Raw genomic sequence first — 15,449 nt, 5'->3', positions numbered from 1 at the left:
AAAAAAAAATAAAAATAAAATATCTAAACGAAAACATCTGACTCGAATTGATTACTGACAATGCTGAGCATAAGACAAGCTTAAAATATCCAGGCCATTTTGAGAATCCATCACTCGTATATCTCTTAGTAAAAGAAGCCACTGTGTGAGAGTTCGCTTGACAAGAAGGGCAACAACAACATTAGCATTGGGAAAAATTAGCTGGCTAATCAGTGTCTTAGTCGCTTCATTATAACTTTGGCTGCTCTTAAGCGTAGTCTTGAGACCCAGAAAAGCAGAAGACCGAACGTTGACACGAGACTTTGACCTAAACCGTTCCAAAATGACTTCTTTTTTTACTGCACACTGAAAATAAGAACAAAACCTCTTAGCATGTACTCATCACACTCGCTCCAGCTCAAATACAGTATCGCCTCCTCTTTAAGGTCCATATTTCTGTGAAAGCGAGCCATCATATTTTACTATTACCTATCAATTGGTTTCTAATCATGGTAATGAGGCGTCTGCCGTTTGGTGACAGTGAACTAACGGCCTCCGTGGGAGCATTAAGGAGCCTGGGTTATGCTGTGGGCCGTTAACTACCTACAGGCGCTTGCTAATGGCTCCAAATGACCTCCTCAGTGGCTATTAGCACATAATTAGAACCTTGCAGACCATCAATGACTTCCACCGGACATGCTTACCTCTTCGGTCTTCTCCTCCTTGCTCCCCCACTTACTGTTTAATTGTCAGATTATAGTGAGGTGCCGGGATACGACCACAATTGCTGCATTAAGTTGTGTGTGGCTTGCATGCACCCAATGCTGCATACAGTAAAGCTGCAAATCATTTGCAGCACTGCGACAGCAGTGTTTCTCGACTAAATATACCATGTGAGCGTTCACATGGACCTTTAACTTCAACAAGTCCCTGCAAGAAAGAATTAATTACTTGGTCGGCTCATTTTGAAAAAAAAATGAGACAATATAAATCACTGCAAAGTCATCAATCTAATACAGTCATTTGTTTAATATCTAGCATTTCATGTAAAGCAAAAATCCTAAAGGAAGAAATCACTGTAAAAATCCAATACGCCACCTGCTATCTCTCCCCACCATCAGTGCCCTATCCGTTCTAGTCTCTTTTACTATTATGTGCTATTGTTGTGTATCACGCCGAGCGTAAAGTGCAAGGCACGGCCACACCGCACAAGTGGTTCAGTCACACCAACCTCTGCGTACACTTAGCAATGCTCTCCAGTTACCCAGAACAAAGGCCTGCTTTAGTGGGTTAATGTCAGATCAGGAGCCGCGGAGAACAATAACAGAGCAAGAATAAAACGAAGAATGCAATGTTTTGTAAAGAAAATACACCACGACACATCTTTGTGCTAGTAACTTGTCAAATTATCAGCAAATTATCTTACCTCACCGCAAGAGTTATGCAAGTCATCTGTGAAAACCGCAGACTCTGTGGCAAAAGTATGAAACAACTAATTTAAGCAGCAGGGAGGAATCTTTCTAGGTCATCATCTAGCCTTGACAATGGAATCTAAAAACGATCATGATAGGGTAGAGGGAAAAAAACTGCTCCGGACTATTGTTTTTTTTTTTTTTTTTTTCTGCGTTTACATTACATGGAATAACACCACATATATACATATACATATATATATATATATATATATATATATATATATATATATATATATATATATACATATATATATATTATATAATATATATATATATATATATATATATATATATATATATATATATTACTGCATAAAACAGTCGTGCTACTTATGTATTTGTGGAAACCATTTTTATTTATTTATTATAATTATAATTTTTTTGATGAATAGACAGTTCAAAAGTCTGTATGTGAAACAGAAATCATTCATAACATTCTGAATGTTTCACTGTCATTGTTGATCAATTTAATGCATCCTTGGTGAATAAAATATTAATTATCACCTTGTTGACCCCAAACTTTGAATGATAGTGTATGTACCACTTTAAAGTATTTAGTATACACAAGCCAGCATTATGTGCCATGGATGCAGCTCCCTTCAAAGTTTGTAAGTATAGGCACTTGGGCAGAGCACAGGGTCAGCAGTGCGCTGTCTAGAGGTCAGAGGCAGTACTGCATACTTTTTTTTTTTTAGCAAGATGAGCTCGAGAAGCCCACCAGACAGCCATGAGCAGAGGTCACCTACTCTGTGTTCACAATCACTTCCTGCATTCTAAATCTCCCAAACCACAGATACTATTTTGGATGCATTTTCTGTGTCATGGATTTAATTCATTATCTTACAATGCCACCACCCTCCATTCTCTCTCTCTCTCTCTCTCTCTCTCAGCATTCCCTGAATTAATTTGTTTTCATTTGCAGTATGTCAACTGAAAATATGTAGTTGTTCTCTGTGGCAGTGCAAAAGAATCTCTCTGGCGAGTGTGTTTCTGCTTCTTAATCATTAAATCTGCGTGTATGTTTTTTACAGTGCAATATCAGTAAATACATAAACAGCCTGCTGTAGCTGCTCTCCTCTCAGCTGCATCTGCGGTGCTTCCCTCTTCACAGTGTGCCATTCCGCAACATTCCCCTAGTGTTTGTCCTGTGTTGTCTGAACGCTGCCAGCCACTGCTGCTACAATGTCAGGCCGAACCACTGCCAAAGTGCAGGGACGGGCGACCGCGGCGAGTCCCAATTATCTGCGGGGTGATGGCATTGTCCAAAAATAACTTCTTTTTCCCATATACTTCTGGACTGGCTGCCCCCAGCCACGGGCCGTCCACCTCTCTAAGCCCATCTGGCGGGAGGACAAACAAAATCTTGGTAGTCCTTCAGTCAAAAACCTATTCTCAGTCTGGAAAATGACTTCACCCCGTCATCCATTTCTCCACAGTGACCAAAACCCTGGACATAGTTAATCAGCGAAAAAGGGCACGCCTCCAAAACGCCATTCTCCTGCAGCCACATTAGTGCACAAGTAAGATTTACAGATCGCTTAATGTTCCAGAGTTCTCCGCATAAAAAAGTATATACAAAGGTTAATATTGTAATAATATCTTCCTGGAGGGCATTGCAATCATTATCTCTCTAGAGATATCAATTAGAAGCACTTTACAGCAGGTAATGACAGAGATTCCGGTCCAAAATGACATTATTATTATTATCATCATCTATATTCCCGCACTCCCTATACCAGGCAAAAGAAGCAGCGTAGGTTCAGCCAAACGAAAGAAAGAAACGTATCTTATGGCGCACATTAATCTTAGTTTTATGTGGTCAAGCTGAGAGACTAACAAGCTTTCGATGTAACCCCTCTGCCTTGGCATTTAGGTAGTGTGCAACAGTTGTCCGCACCTTACGTGTTCATCCCGTATGCTACTCATCTCTCCTTTGTTTTAGGAGGATAACTTACACGGCATGGAGGCCGGATACCTGCAAAGCAAGCGGAAAGGCTGATAGACACACATCGCGTGAGAGACACAGGGGAAGCAGATAGAAACGATGGAGGACGTTATGAATCAAAAGCTTTTTTTTTTTTTTTGCCGCCGCTCGGCTAATATTTGCTTGCCAACAAAACACAGATTTACACCACCGCTTTCGGTGTTTGTCTGGAAATGAAAAAAAAAGAAGAAAAGAATCGGAACATTGGAAAAGTTACTGACTGACCTTTGGGCTTCGCAACTAACATTAATAAGGAGGATTTGTTATGTTATTGACCCTCTTATCAACAGCATGAATAATTCACAGCTGGGCCAGCACTTGTCCAAAAGCAGATGAGAAAACAGCACCCATGCCTCTGACTGTTGATTTAGCAGTTTCATATTTAATAAGGAACTGGAGCGCTGGGAGGCGCCTTTTTTTTAGAGAGATTTAATTGGGCACTGGTGACATCCATCACATGGTTGTCATGACCATGACCTTTCGTTTGGGGCTATTCATAATAAGAGAGTTATGAGCCAGTTCCTCGTATTTCTAGCGACTCACCCCTGCGCTTGTGTAATGGATGCCGTAGCATTTGTAAACCTTATCTTACAGGAGTTGGTTAAAGCTAGTGTGCACATCAGATTTATTGCTTTCTGTCAGGCCGGTTAGGGGAGACGTAAAAGGGTGTGAGTATTTGGAGAAGGATGATTTAACGTGGATGGATAAAGTCCTATGCTTTGGAGGAAGAGGCCCTGACATGTTACTGTTTTACTGAGAGTAATCCTTGACTCAAATGAGTATTTACAGCCTTAGGGGTGTGGGATATTGGAAAAACGCATTTTCCATATCATTTCCAAATCCCCGTTTTAGCAAACAAGCTCTCCAGAGTTAAAAATTCCACGCAGGGAGGGAGCGGCGGGAAAATGGAAATCGAGATGGAAACGGAAGTGCGACTCTTTTAAAAGTGGTCTCCGTACAAGTCGGAGGCAGCGAGGGAGAATATAGCCCCACACGCAGGTTAATTTCATCAACCCCGTGGGCTCTGGGGACTGGGCCGGAGCCAGAGGGAGCTCCAGACGAGTCTTCCGCACAAGCCTTGAAGAAAGTTGCGAGACAGAAGGTGAGAAGGAGAGAGAGTGAGAGATCAAATACAGGTGAGCGTACTCCCTCAGGAGCACCAGATGGCCTGCACTACTCCCTGCGTTTGTGCACTTAACTGCTTCACTATGTCACCAGAACAATGGTCATTCACCGGCGAGCTCTCTTACACAACTCCTCCTTTATACATAAACATAAAGCCGTCGTACATTATTAAAGCAGGGCAGGCGCACCTAATCTTTTCAGACTGGGACAAACTTACCACCATTGATATCTATGTATTTATTACAGCAATAGACCAATATGAGGGTGAGGCGTGGAGAGATATCGGCTTACCCGAGGCTGAGAGGGAAATTTAAGATAAAGGATATTTAATATCCAGTTCACATCACCAAGGCTAAGCCTTTAATAGCACAAGGGGTTTCCATGCAGGTAATGCCGATGTCTTTGTCTAAACACACTTCCACGGACTCTAACTGTAGTCGTGGAAAGTGTGCGGGTCACTGATAAATGTGCCGTAATGGCTCGACGTGGGAGATTACCCATTTGTCCTGTCAGGTTATTAATGCACCTGGGCACTTCCTCCAAAGGTGTTATCTAGCGGTGGAAAAAAAACGCGCTGATATATAATTAATTCACTATCTCTTTTACAGTGTTCTTACATTTTGTCACATTGCATTAGAATCAAACGACGTGCGCCGCGGCTGGCAATAATCACGGAGACAAATATGCATGTATATTATTGGGAGTAACATTAGGCTGGTGACTTGCATTCCAGGGCACATTACTGCTGCTTATTTTGTGTCTAAATGATAATGAGCGGCGGAATGATAACCTATATCATTTAGAGTGAAATATGAATTTAAAACACTGCCTGCCATTTAGAGAGGAGAAATGTGTTGTGGAGAGATCACTCAGGTGTCTTCTGCGTTCATTTGAAAACCGGGGGGGAAACGGAAGAAAGGGCTTGAGTTTTCTTCAAGTGGTAGAAGACTATTGTTGTCCTAATTATGAGCTGGCTGATGCATTATTTAACGATCCAACATACATCGCCAGGGCTGGATATGAGTAAAATAATTTATGACAAGATCTCTTTTTTTGCCCCTCACTTTAAATCAAACTTCAATAAATGTGCCACCCCTATCCATATTACATGAGGCCTTGCTGAAAACAAGTAGCATGGAGAAGTCTGTTATTCAAAATTCTTCCGACAGCATGGGGTCAAAAAACAAAATCACACCAAAGAACAAGGAGGTGTGCTTGGTTAACTCACCTTGGGCTGCACAAAAGGAAGGACAGCAGAGGAAATACAACACACACGCCCCTTCAAAACAATATCTTAAGAAGTCTATTGTTAGTAACCTTAAAGGCTGACCTTTTACAAATATTACTATGCAGTCTAGAAAGGAAAAAAAAAGAGATAGACTCGAGTTGTGTTGGGGTCTCAGGGCCCCAGAGGTCCTTTTAATAGTTCTAAAAACACACTTAACTTTGACGTGTCAGGATGAATCTTTCTGACTGGGCCCAAACTTACGGAAAGAGATAAACAAACTTCATAAAATTCAACACATGGTGTCCATGAAAAATGTTGCATTACTTTACCAGGTTTGGGTTTAGGAATCAGATTGGTGGACACACTATAACAGCATACTTGTTTTATTTAACCTTTACATTTACTTTCAAAATCATAGGAACTATTATAAACATGTCAACTTCAAACCTGTTAATTAAATATATTTGTTTACATTTGTGAAATCATACTATATGTCTGCATGTGCATGACTGAATGAAGTGCATGTACCACTTTTGTAGCACTGATAAGTTGCTATTTGACAATGAAGTCAAATAGCAACTTATTAGCTGAAAGCATGTATTTGTGTACCTTTTTTAATGTTGTGGTATACAGGTAAAACGTCACTGACCTCTATTTAGCTCCCGTGCCGTCATGACAATGGCATAAGGACAGACTTTAATGAGCACTAACGCAATGGGCAGACCTGTAGCTATCCATCATCAAGTGTGCTGAGAGCAACACTGCAGCTTAAAAGCACAAGCTGAACAGACCCTGCAGAGGAGGAAAGCAGCCTTAACCAAATTTATATCATATTACACATTGAAATGTGACCCCGTAATGACATCACTGAAATTCAATCAAACCCTTTATTCGGTATTACTTAAGTTGAACTAGTGTCCTTCCTCTTCCGAAATTAGTAAATTGAATATGCTCCTTGTTTTTGTTACAGCGGGCCCAAGACACAGTTTGATTTAAAGCGGTTTGATTTTCACAAAGCCTAATTTTCGGGAGCGCATCTGAAGAGCAAAAATAGCCTGGGAAGTTGGCAGAATTTTTTTTATTGATTGTGGTTTATGTAATTGCTATCTATCTGTATTTGTCTACTCGAGCACGAGGGTCATGTATTACGTTTCAATGCGGCCAGTGAACACTGTTAAAAGCCATTGAGAGCAGTGAGGGGTGCGGCGGGAGAGGTTTGTTTTTGAAGTTGTTGTGTTGTTGACACTGAGAGGCTCTCAAACTGCTGGTATTGAGAGTTACTGACACATTCATAATTCCACCATTATGTACTTGACTGATCTGCTCTAACGCTGATGTCAAAAACAACAGACTCAACAGTCCTAGATGCATCCATGAACGCTCAGTATCAGGCCTGATTTTAAGACGGGCAACAAAGCCAACACCGTATATCAGGGGTCTTCAAGTCCGCTGTCCTGCAGAGTTTAGCTCCAAGCTAATCAATGTCTTCAGGATCGCTCCATCCTGTTCCAAAAACTCAAACAATTCAACTTTCAATACCCAGCTAGAATGCTATGAAAACAAAATTGGGAAACGTCACAAGTCAAAGTCGCTATGTCAAAAGATTCAAAGTGTTCCTGTGAGCACCATGGCTTAATGTGTCAAAACTATGACTATGGCCTTTCTATCCATTTAAGATCCCAAGGCCACTGGCAAGAGGTCACACACACGTATTATACAGTATGTGCATACTTGGGAGTCATGGAAAAGTCTATTTATTTCTAGAAAATATCCTGTCTGAACATCGAAGCCTGTTGAATCAGACAGCAACAAAATGAATATTCTTCACCTGTCTGCTCATGTTGACTTCTCTTGTTTAGATTTAGCAGTGGGGTGAGAAAAAAAGAAAACCGCATATTTACTTTTAATTGAAAGGAAATTAAAGACGCATCCACATCCGCATATGACAAAGGAGTATCACAAGGCTTGCGAGTGATGATAGCTTTTGTTTAAGATGGATTTCATAAAGAACCCCTCCCCCACTGATAATAATAAAGAAAAAGAAGTCTTGGACATTTCTTCAAATACAATTACCTCTGCATCACCTGATTCAATCAAATGAATTTGCATTCTGTTTGCATCCAATGTTCCGTGGCCCAGTAAACAAGACAGGGGGAATAAATCTGATGTGTTTTCATGGTTCTGCCCACACCCCCCTATCCGCTACACTTTATTTGGAATATTTGAATTCTCATGAATCTGTAAACGCACCATGTGTGGGTGAAATTAAAAGCTTTACCTCAGAGTAAGGAGCGTCCTCTCAGGATGAGAAGAGAAATGCTTGTTAAATGTTTGAAACATTTGTTTCTGGCCATATGTTGCCTGATTGAAGAGAAAAATGGAGGTCAAAATGAGCCCTCAATTGACCTTGAAAGTGACACTGGGGCAACTGTCTATTAAACTTACTATTAAAAAGAACAGGAATCATTTGTAATTTTTCACAGGAATGAAAACAAGGCTAGGAGGGACAAAAGTACGTTCAATCTGTAGTTGTTTAACTGACAATCTGTAGTTGTTTAACTGACAAAACATTTGTACATAAAAAAAAAAAAAAACAGTAGTCGAAAACTCCACACATTGTTTTATAAAAAGTTGTGAATGCGGTAACAAGTGCGTTCCATTGCAACGACTAGTTTTCATCCGTGTTAAATAGGAGGTTCTTAAACAGATGAAAAAATGAAAATTCTGTCATTATTTATTCACCCGCGTTTTTCCAAACCTGTATGACTGACTTACTTCAAAAAGGGAACTTTTAATGAATAATGACACTGATAATTTCCATATACTGAGAGACAATAGTGACCAAAAAAAAAAAAAACTACAAATCTTCACCTTCACCACTGCAGCTTTCAAATATGGTGCTTTTACAAGGCTTTTATAGGCGCTTGTCAGCCTGTGGTCACTATAAACACGCCTTTGTATGAGGAAAAAAGGTATTTTTTGTGTTCATCGAGGGGGAAAAACAAAAGCATACAGGTCTAGAAGAACAAGAAACTGAGTAAATACAGATCTCTGCCTTTAACAAACAACCCCCTGTCAGAAAAATAAAATTGTATCAGTGAATTATGATGCATTTGAAAACACGACTGCACTGTAGCCACACACACTGCTACTCACACTCAGCCAATGCACAGCAAGTACAAGTCCATTGTTCTGTCAAATAAAAAGCCCTAATCTATCTGTCTTGCTCTCCTCCCACCAGCTACTCCACGAGACCAGACTCATCTTCACACATCTTCATATTCATACGAACACACACAGAGGTGGGGGTCAGCTCAGTTAAAGACTCCCTTTACATCACGAACATCATAAAGAACACAGGCCCATCTGAACGTGTACATTAACTGATCTCTGTGTTCCACTGGGACAGATCAAAATGAAGAATAATATTGTAAAGAGATAATGGAGAAAAAGAAATGCGAATATGCTAATGCTTCCTTCTGACATATGAATGTTTTGAATTCTTCAACCCTGTTGTAGCCACATAAACATCTAGCAGAATACTGATGAGAAGACTACCTGACGCTAGCAGCGCGAACCTGTGCTAGCAGATCTGGCTTCCTACTTGGTTTCAGTCTTTCCTATAACTCAACAATTTATGCGACTGAAAAAAATCAACTTCCTCTTAATAATGCAAAGTGTGTGACTGAACCGTTGGGCACAGAGTCTATAAAAGATTGTATTAGCTTGACGATGGAAAATATTGCCTTTTCCATTCAGCCCATTTGTAGATGTTTTTGTAAGTAGTGAAGCATAAGCATAAAGACCGCGGTGGTTTGATGTCGCTACAATACTCGTATTGAATGGGGAGGTAAATACCACAGCTTTGATTGAGGGTAGAAGAAGAGAGGTTGGGGTTGGTTTGGGTTCCTTTAATGGCAGGCCGACCACTGTGTGTTGGAATAATAATTACGAAGCCTATTTATTTTTAATTGATATGCCCTTTCTTACTATGAAAAGAACAATTATACCAAGATCCGCACGCCTCTCTCATGCACAGTATGCCATTGAAATAAAAAGGGTCCTGTGCAAAATGAGCAAGAACAGTCATATTTCTGCCAAAACCCTTTTTCTGTGTCAACGTTTATATCAAAGAACAATAATTTTGGCATTAAAACCACTCAACTCACCAGTCTAATATCATTTTTTGATGATTTGCTGGATTGATTGGGTATTAAAGGCAATGATACAAGAAAAGAGCCAGTAAAGAAGGGAAAGATTTCATGTTAAGTGCATATTACATTCATGGGGCGCTGCATAATTTGATGCGAGAATATTTCTTATGGATCGTGTTATATGCGGAGAACTATTTTACAGTTCTGAAGTTTAGCTTTTCATATAAATAAGCGGTGTAATTACTCCTAAATGGAGATCCCGAAATGACCAGAGGGCTTTTCACAAGTGTCAAAAGAACTCTTAACCGCTCTCGCTTTCATTCTGAATCTCCGTCGACTGCAGGAGCGAGTCTTAGTCTGCGCCAGTGCATGATTCTAGGTCTGCCACGATTTTTGTCTGTCTGTTTTTGCTCGTATATATTTAATTAGGTCAGCAAAAAAAGAGAAATTGTGCCAAATCGTGACTTGAGAATTGACAAAATCCTTAACACTTTTCTCCCTGGAATAAATTATACATAGACTTGGAAAATAAATAAATAAATGCACCATACATTATTCTGTTGACTATGGCAGAACAGAAATAGGCCTTTTCTCTGACTGGCAAGTTTTCTTTGCATGTCTCAGTGTCTCACTTATTTAGAGACATATTTATTTATTTAAGTTGAAATAGAAAAGCCAGTGCAGTAGAACATAAAAGCAATCAGTCTCTGTGACTTAACAAGAATGTGCCCCTATTAAATAAACTCTAAACCCATCAATGAAAAACAGCTCAGTACATCCGCAATTTTCTGAGCCATTTGGAGGACAAACAAGCTATAGCTATTTTTAATTTATTTATATTTTTCCCAGACTAAGGGATGTTTGTTATCTTTTATAGAATTGACAGAAAATGAACAAATCAGTTTGATCAGTAGATATACAGCAATTGTAATAGCCATGTTTGTGTGTGGGGTGGGGGTGGGCTAGGGGGGGATTGGATCGTGAGGTTGAATGCGGGCCGATCCCCAGTTTTCTTGCCTCCTGGAGATGCAAATGTCAGCTTTGAGCAGTTTGTGGACTCCCTGCTAAGTGCTTGGCCCATATTAAACCAAACTGCTTCCATCTTCTGGACTTCTGGCATTCCACACCCTTACGTCGGCCATCAATGTGTCACATGACGACCCATTCTTTAGAACCAATTCCATAACTCCAGATCGTAAAAAAAAAAAAAAAAAAATTTAAAATAACAATTTGCTTTTCCTTCCCCCACCTTTTTACAGATCATTTCAGTCTGATATTGCTTTGTATTAGAATTTGAAGGTTCTGTCTCCATCCCTATACTGTATGATGCATCAGGAAAATTGTTGAGAAGGGGAATTTTTATGTATATATATGTGTATATATATATATATATATATATATACACACACACACACACACACACACACCCACACACACACACACACACACACACACAAACACACATACACCCACACATACACACACACACCCACACACACACACACATACATACGTATGATGTATATATGAATAAAACTGAGTTACGTTCAAACTAACCATGGAGTGGGCATATGTCCCCTTACTTTAAATAGGCATGATACTTCCGGTGCAGGTACTGTTTTATACTAAAGACAGTGAAGACAGTGGCTAAGTGAGGAGCAACAATAGCGCTAAACTACTTTGGCACGAGATGACAGACACATTTTGAAAAAACAAACATGGCTCTGAGACAGCATAACTTCATCTCGGCTACTTAAAAATATCCCGTTTCATTGCAGTCCAGAAACATTCCATAATTGGGCTACACACGAAGAGTGCAGGATGGAAAGGAGCAGCGTTTTCTCTTTCTCCCTCACACTTCTCTTTTTCTTTTCCTGAAGGCTATTACTACCATTATGTGAATGGCCTTTGTGGATTTACTGTGCGTGTTGTGCCAGCCCAGGCCAAAGAGAAGTCCTTGTGGAATAAGCTAATCCTTTTCAAACGGGACGCGACTGACGCGGACATTACTTTCGCAAAGGCAGGGAACAGAGGGTGATGTCACCCGTCCAAAGTTTGGATTCAAAACACACACGCGGCCCATCACCCCTCCCTTTCTGCAGCCTTTTCTTTTGAAACTGGAGGCCAACTACAATAATCAGGCTCCGCTCAAAGTATTTATCAGATGGAAGGAGGCGCGATTACATCGAGTGCAAATATGTGTCCCCGTTCTACATGCTTCCAGAGTATACGATCCACCGGAGCAACACTGGAGGTGACACGGAAAGAGAGAGAGCAGAAGAGCTGTGGGATGAAGATATGGAGAAACTGAGTGGGAGGTGAAGAGAAGAGAGAGGAGGGGGTAAAAAGTTGAAAGAGAGACAAGACCAGCTGATAGCGAAGGAGAGAAAACTTGATAAAAAGAGGAACTGGGGGAAAAGGAAAAAAAAAGCAAAACAAAAAAAAACGAGACGGGGTGGGAGGGAGCTTTGTATACAGCAACTCATTATCCCACAATCAAACCACTCCTTTTCTCTTACAGTTGCTCTCTCTGCCTCTCGGTTTTGTTTACGCTCTTTCTTTTCCGTCTTCTTTTTTGTAACTTATTTATGAGGAGTTAGAGCGAATCTGCAGAGCTTTGCATTTCACTCTCGGTTTATGTCTAATTTAGTAAACATCCTGGTACAAGTCGGGCCTGTCAACACCCCCTCCCCTCACCTCTCATTTAGATTGTGGCTTTATGTTGGTAGGGGGTGAGTAAAATAAGAGATGTTTTGATCGAGTTAGCCTATGTCTCAAGTATGGATCTTATTTTAGTCTCTGTAAAGAGCTATAAGGCCGCTAACCGCATCACTGCATTGTGGTGGTGGTTCTGCTGCCATAGTGCGTTTTCTTCATTTCTCATTACCTGCTAATGTGGACAGGGGCCAAACCCACTAACCAGCCCTCTACCCACCTCTCAGTATCTTCCCTTTCTCTCTCTCTCCCTCTCTCACTTCTTCCATCTCGGCCCCTGCTGATGGGCTAAATGGTCTGGCTGCTAACAAAAGGAGAAAGGGAGAGAGATGAAATATATTTTGACTGTTTCATGGAAAAACAATCTGACGCAAAGTAATATTCATCTCCAATGAATCCAATATTCTTTTTGGAATGATATTAGACGGTATCTATTCTATCTTCCATTGTGTTCCCATCTGCCCTTTTCAGGATCTAAATGATGTGCATTAGTACGTAAATGGGCTAATGCCTGTCTGTATTTAGCAGGCTACATGCCGTGAATATATTCTCTGCTTCACGAAGTAATTGGTAATTACAGTGGTCATTTAGGCAATCACTGTCTCTCCCAGATTCATGTCATTCTTAAAAATAACTAGCTCTTAACCTTTGACAGAATTCTACAGAAACTGTTCATCACCGCCCCCGCTTTGATTAATTTTGTGCATACACTTTCTCTCCCTCACAAGTGTGACTGCACACACTCTCGCACAAACACGCGCACACGGAACTGTATCAATAATAGTGATGTTTTTGCATTTGTTAACTGTGACAGTTTGCCTCTCTCATCAAAACAGAGGAGAGATGTGGGGAGAATACAACGGTTAAATGTAAGGTGCGCTTACTGTTCTGAAACGATTAGTTCCATTTATAAACAATTAGACAACAGGACACACAGGGCTTTTAGCCTTATCATCTTTTCCTAATCTCCCTCTCTCAGTCTCTTTCTCTCTCCCGCTCTGCCACGAACAAATTCAGTACTTTAACTGTGATAATCTTTTGTATGCGTGCTCCCTGTATTTCACTTTCTTTGTTTATACAGTCTTATTCACACATTATTCATTTCCACGCATAATGAAGCAGCGCACAGAAGAACTTTCGCTCTGCGGATACTGACTTTGAAAAATAACAAGGTCGACAGCTTTAGCTCCAAAACATTTCCCTCCGTGGCACTTAAGATCTCCATTATGTTGTCTAAGGCACTAAAGGATCTTCTCCCTCGTCTTCCCCACACCACATGTGAGATCAGTTTGGGGTTTGTGCAAAACTTGACAGGAAGTGTGGAAGCCTTTTAATATCATGTCGAAAATGGTTACTGCAACAAGAACTGTTTATAATTTAAAACATTGCTTCTTGTAAAAAGGGGGGTGGGGGTGCAGCTTTTTATAATGTTTTCAAAGCTATATACCTATTTAAAAAGGATACAGTAAATCAACTGTGCGGTGTGTTTGTGTGTAGCGTATGTCAAACGTCTATGTCAGAATCTCAAGAAGCAGGGGTTGCTTTTTTTGGATTTGTTACGAGTGGAGAGATAAAGAATAAAACATTCCCAAAATCAAATATTTGAAAATCATTCAAAGAAGGGTTAATATAATTTAACAGCCTGCCAGAATACTGAATCTTAAAATATGATTTGTACCCCTTATAATTTCTTAGCCTTGCAACGTTTGACTTCGCTCAAATGGAGAAATGAAATGAAATTAAGTCAAAGAATGGTCCCTGTAATATTAATGAGAGTTTGTATGGTGTAATTTAAGCTTCCTTTTATGCCTGAGTTGCAAAGCCTGAATTATCTATTCAGAGGGATACAAAGTTTTACTGCCGTGGAAGTTTAAAGAATGTTCTTTCTGCTGCTGCCACAGCTGAATGGGGCTTAAAACAGAAGCTAGTCTAGGCGGATCTTCTGAGTACAGGATGCCCCTTTTATTACTAACCTTTGACCAGTCTGTCCTCTCCAAATCCTAATTTTAACACAGACAAAAGTACCAGCTTCAGCTGAGCATGAAAACGGACCCAGAAGAAGACGTCTGTCAGAGTTAGAATGAGGACTGTCTGAAACGGTTCATCCATGACATACTGTATAGACTTGAGGACTGCCGCTAGATAAGAGCCAAAAGTTTGATACATATGAACATGCCAGAACATTGCAGTTTTTTTTTTTTGAAGTTGCATGATTATTGGAGTACATTTTACAATAAACATTTTTCTACTTCAAAAATGTGTAATTTGCTTAAATTTAGCAATGTCTGAATGAAATTTTTATATTTCTACACAAATTTTCCAGCATATATATATATATATATATATATATATATATATATATACACAAACACACACACACACACACACACACACATTCAGACTTCACACTGCACAGCGAGCAAGACAAAATACAAATGCTGAGGCCAGTTTAAAAGAACTGAGAAGGAAATTAAAACATTTAGAACTATGCAACATTTAGAACTAAACAATACAATCAATATATGAGCCCATATAAAAATTTAAAGAAGGCTTTGAGGAGAAATAACTGAGCTACATACTGCAGTGGTGGAAAACCTGCAGCTCAGCAAACAACTGATGCTTTTTTAATACATCAAAGCTTAAGAGCACATATAATTAAGAGTACATGAATCTAATGTGTTTTCATTCTCCCCGGGGATTTGTTTTAGCACTGATTTCTTTGATTGTATTCCCAGTAAAGCACTCCAATTGTTTGTACAATCAAGCTGCAGGGACTGCACATATTTGTG

The sequence above is a fragment of the Carassius auratus genome, chromosome 7 (genome assembly GCF_003368295.1).
Source record: "Carassius auratus strain Wakin chromosome 7, ASM336829v1, whole genome shotgun sequence".
In the NCBI taxonomy this organism is placed as follows: Eukaryota; Metazoa; Chordata; class Actinopteri; order Cypriniformes; family Cyprinidae; genus Carassius; species Carassius auratus.
Note: the sequence above shows the minus strand (reverse complement) of the source record.